At 44.7% G+C, this 5,103-nt stretch overlaps 1 long non-coding RNA gene across 1 annotated transcript in view; it reads left to right on the forward strand.

The window, feature by feature from the left end:
- The window catches only part of LOC118242857, a 6,204-nt gene extending 1,996 nt beyond the window's left edge, over positions 1-4,208 (forward strand). The window contains exon 3 of the long non-coding RNA XR_004777085.1: positions 133-4,208. This is a non-coding gene — a long non-coding RNA (uncharacterized LOC118242857). The remainder of the gene's footprint in view (positions 1-132) is intronic.
- Positions 4,209-5,103: the final 895 nt, after the last annotated feature.

Raw genomic sequence — 5,103 nt, forward strand, 5'->3', positions numbered from 1 at the left:
AAAAAAAAATAAGATTGTATGCAACACCATAATTTTCTCAAACACTCCAAGCACTTATAGGAACAAGTGAGCATAATGGGAACATTCGATTCCTAACATATATGGCTGGTTTTGCCTCTTTGTGTGACCCAGGACAAATTCTGCCATACTGCATACTGGCATAGTAATGATCTGAAACACGTCTGTAGCGATGGCCAGGACCCTGGGCACATGGAAACGCGTCCTTGCAGAGGGGTTTTACCATCTCTAGCCACTGTCACATGGTCCCAAAGCGCTCACAGAGGACGGACGCCACTGAGGATGGAGACACCCTCACGGGAGGACTGGGAGTAACGTTCCACTCAGCGTGCGGATGTCGGGGGTGTGTTTACCCAGGGAGCAGAGAGATTGATGAGCATCTCTTGTACTGCAGTGTCACAGCTTGTCGACCGGGTCACATACCCAGAGTTTTACACGTGTTCCTGTTCCAAAAAAGTCTAATATCATCACCGGTTCATGTGTGGCTTTCTCTGGTCTAAATACTGCAGCAGTGTCCTTAGCATGATGCCCCTCCTTCAGGATGCAAAGATGCTCTTACCCCACTTAATGTTCACAGGATAAATACAAACACATTTCATTCATGTTAATGCTGTAATGTTGTTTAGGTGATGTACTGAGGTTATAACAGTGCATCTCCAGTGACTGACATGTTCACTCTCCTTTACCTCTCTCTCTCTCTCTCTCTCTCTCTCGCTCTCTCTCTCTCGTTCCCTTTTTTCTCTCACTCTCATTTTCTTTCCATCTCCATCTACACCAAATTTGTCGGATTCAAGCTGATGAAGGCTGATTTCATTTTATACCCCAACTTCTCCTCCCTAAAACGTACTGAAGGTGGGAACTGTCCGTTACCATGACATCAGAACTCTCACTTATAACGGTTTACTGTTGTGATTAAGGTTTGGAAGGAACTAAAGCAAAACAAAATAGCACCACATAGCTGTTTATGCTGGGAAAGTCGAGAGTTCCTCTGTATTCAGTGTCGTGGCTGGCTCAAGGACGAGACAAGAATGTTCTAGAATGTTCAGGACCGTGCCGATTAAAACGCACCCGCTGGTAATTGGTGCTGCTGTTTAACCAGTATGAGCTCTTTGAGGGATCATCAAGTATTATTATTTGCCACCACAGTCAATAATTACGCACCGTTGGGTCTCTTCACCCAAGCAAGATGCCCAAGGCAAGAAAATGGTGACAACAGACAAGGGTGTATAGCCGGCCTGTGTGTGTATATATGCTTGTGTGTGTTTGTTTGTGCATGTGTGCTTACATGTGTGAAGGGTGGAGGCTGTACATTGGACAAAATGCCAGGTAGAATGCCTTCCCCACACCTTCCGAGGCATTTTGTGGAGTAACGAGCTGATAATTCCTCCCGGCGTGATCAAAGTCTCTGCTCCAAACGAGCTCTTTATCCTTCCCTCTGTGTCATAGCCCCTCCCCCTCTCCCCTCGGCTTCCTCGGCTTCCTCCTGCTCTGCACCTTATTCAGCTCCCTCTCCAGCACGCTAATCCCCACAGCTCTCATTATTTCACACCCTAGGAGACCTTTGGAACCTGGAGCAAGCCAGAGTGGCCCTTCCGCACTGGTCCCGGGTTTGCACTGTGGCTCGTTTGAAAAATATGGGTTGGGTTCTGTCACACCCTATGCTTCTTTACACCATTTAGCTGATGCTTTTTTTTTATCCAAAGCAACTTACAATTCTGAACACAACTTGAGGGTTAAGGGTTTTGCTCAGGGGCAGGGCTTCAACCAGCAACCTTCAGATTACAAGTCAAGTACATTAACCACATAGCTACCCCTGCCTGTATTATTACATTACTAGCTTCCAAATGGTAGTTCTCATTGGTTTGTGCAGGGTCTTAAAAATAAACATATAAATTAGCTAAATTAGAAATTAATTTAGTACCTAAATTAGTAAAACTCAGGAACAGTAGGCTGAAGTGTGTGCTGACTTTTTCTGATGTGCTTATAAACCTTATTGTGAATTCTTCAAGTTTTCTACATCAGCTTCATTTTGTATATTTCCTCTGATCTCCCACCACCCTCAAGGTTAATGCTTCCGTGACCTGGTGGAGCTCGGCACGCAATAGGCTCTGCTGCCAGTTAAAAACCCTGCAGCAAGCAGACTGACAGAATTAGGGAGCGAGTGCTCCAAACAGCTCGGGAGGCCCATGACGCTACCCACCAGGCTGTCGCCCGCTAAGGCAAGCTGGAGCACGCTAGGAAGGCGGATGCCTGCACACACTACCCGTGGTGTAATTGCCCTTCGGTGTCCTTTTCACACCGTCTCCATCCGCATTTTCATTTTCACAGTATTTATCACTGAGAACCTGATAATAAGTCTGAGGTAAATTAATAAGAATGTTATAAATCGTGTAATTCGCTGTAAGATTGCGAGGTTGTTACCAGAATTGTCAGAAGGTGGAGAGAGCAGGGAAATTAAGTGGCAGACAGAAGGGCGATAATGGAAAAAAAAAAATCAAGCACAGTTAGACCACTAAAAAGGGGCACTGAAGGACAAGCATTTTCTACACCTCCTCCCTCTTTTCCTCTCTCTCTCTCCTGCTCCCTCTCCCTCTCTCTCTCTCTCTTTCCGTTTCTTTCCACTGCACTCTTGTTGAATTTTAAGTGCCTGACCAACATCTCAGCAACGCAGCCTGTGTGGCTGTCATGCTAACTAGGCAGAAGGCACTAGCTGGGATTGGTTAATTAATTAGTGTACTCTAAGGAAGGTGGGTACTTTGCAAAGGGCTGATGGGTCTGTGGTATGGAGATTTGCCATCCCAGACTGCCTGCCTAGCTGCTGCAGTCACTGCTGGAGTGGAGTGTTTGTGGGTGTGTCCTCAAACACAAACGGTTGTGCCCTCTGTTTGACCCTCGCAGAACGCAGAGCTCATTAAGAGCAGGAGTGAAGGAGTGTAGGAACGGATGGAACGCTTCAGTCAGGAGGGTCATCCCCAGACCTCACGTTGTATCGGCACTGACAGCGCTGTGACAGGGATTCATCATCCTGCCTTCTCCTTCTCTCCCTCGCACTCTCTCTCTCTCATTGTCTGTCTGTCATTTGGATTCAGTGTAGCTCGATCATCTTGGCTGTATCAAGTACAATATTCCCAGGGTGCATAAAAGCAAAGTTTTAAAGTATTTCTGTAGCTTTAAAATATTCAACAAAAGTAATTATATATACTGTAGATATAGATGTAAATGTAGATTTATGATAGATGGACATATGCGGTATAGACAGAGGAATCTCTGACTATCTGTCCATATTTCTAGACTTCCATAGATAAACCCATGACAATTTTAGAAAGCGCAGTAAAAGTGTTCTGCCTCTCCGCTGGCGCAGAAAAGACCGACACAGTTACATCCGCGTCGTAAATGGCCGGGAGCCACCTGCCTCTCCCCAACTCCGCTCCACGTACGTCTCCTGTCAGCAGGAAGTGATCCAGGTCATCTCAGTCTCCTGATCCCTCTGCCAGCATCTCCGCGCTACATCAGTTACCCAAAGGTGCCCACTAATAGAGCTTCTCCATTGATTAAGTCAATGGCTACCTTCATATTAGGGTTTAATGCTGGGTTAATCGGACAACATGCAGGCCGTGGCCTACACTAAACGCATTCATCGCTTGCACAAAGGCTAATTGGGCCCTGAAGGCCTTCCGTTTATAGATGCTCATCATTACTTAATGAGATGGAATGCCACTGAGCGTGTCGGTCTTTGTTGTAGGCTCCACTTCCATCTGAACCCCTTCCATTAATGTCAGGATGGCTCTCAGTATCCTATGTGCCACTAGACTGCACTTAATATGAATGCATTATTAATATAGAATATAGATATTGCCAATGCTTTTTAAAATGTATTTATTTATTTATTTTTGCGATACACATAGTTGACAACTATGTTTGAGGTGTTCGTCCTCGCTGTCGTAGGTGTAGTATAAATATTCATAAACCAAAATGTTTAAATGGGAAGAATTCTATATTTAATATCAGGCACTGTGATACGGATTAGTGATCTGTTTATGTACCTCGGTCAGTCCACCTCGTCCTTCAGTGGCAATTTAAAACATGTTCCTGTGAGAAGAGGCTAACACTCTTAAAGTTGTAAATTCTTGGACATGCACTTGTGACAACAAAAATTCTAAATATAAATAAATGTTTGTAGTATACTAGCTCTGTGTGTACTGCTTTGTCTAAGTACTTACCTCTTTGCTTATTGTTTTGTGAAAATAAAAAATATTTACATAATTGTGATATTATTGCAGTTATTTAAATTATAGAATTTTAGATGCATAATGACATGCCAACTATCTGATTCCCATTTAATAAATGTTCTTGCTTTAAAAAATAATGAAATCAGTGATTAGGAGATATATTTTAGTGGGGATCTAGTCATGGTCAATATCCTGTTGTGAGAAACTGGACGTGTCTTTATGTGGCTGCTTGGAGTGAGGAAAATGAGCCAGACCGAGCGCGGTTTTAAGCCAAAATGGGTTCAAAAATACCGCAGTCCCTGTTGTGCCAGTCCATATTTTGGCAGTATCAGAGTCAACAGGCATATTTATTTCTGTCCACAAAGTTAACACATGGCCATAAAATGCACGTGAGCCCTACGAAATGCGACGTCGGCATTTTCCGGCCTCAGCGTGGCCACGAGACCGTTGTCTCTGGTCCTAACGTATTCAGGTTACAGCCACTGCTTGTTTTACGATGTGTCTATTCTGGCTCCGATCTGTTACCAGCCTGTATGCGTTTCTCGACCTGCCCACACCTTTCAGTGCGAGTAAAAATACGTGGTTGGCACAGTTTTGGTGCAACATATAGTGTTTCACAGGGGTCTTACCTTGGTGCTACTCCACCTGTTAACCCTTGTAAATGCACACCACGTTCATGTGGGGTTTTAGCTCAGCATAAGTGCAGAGATCACGCCGTCAGTGACTCAGCTGCCTTTTGGAGTGAGATTGCAGAAGAGGCTAAGAACACAGAAGAGTTGAGCTTGGGTTATGCGTGAAGGCTTAGTAGCAGAGCGCCAGCACTGCAGGATGGAGAGTGGATTGCAGAAGTCACTGG

The sequence above is a fragment of the Electrophorus electricus genome, chromosome 2 (assembly GCF_013358815.1).
Source record: "Electrophorus electricus isolate fEleEle1 chromosome 2, fEleEle1.pri, whole genome shotgun sequence".
In the NCBI taxonomy this organism is placed as follows: domain Eukaryota; kingdom Metazoa; phylum Chordata; class Actinopteri; order Gymnotiformes; family Gymnotidae; genus Electrophorus; species Electrophorus electricus.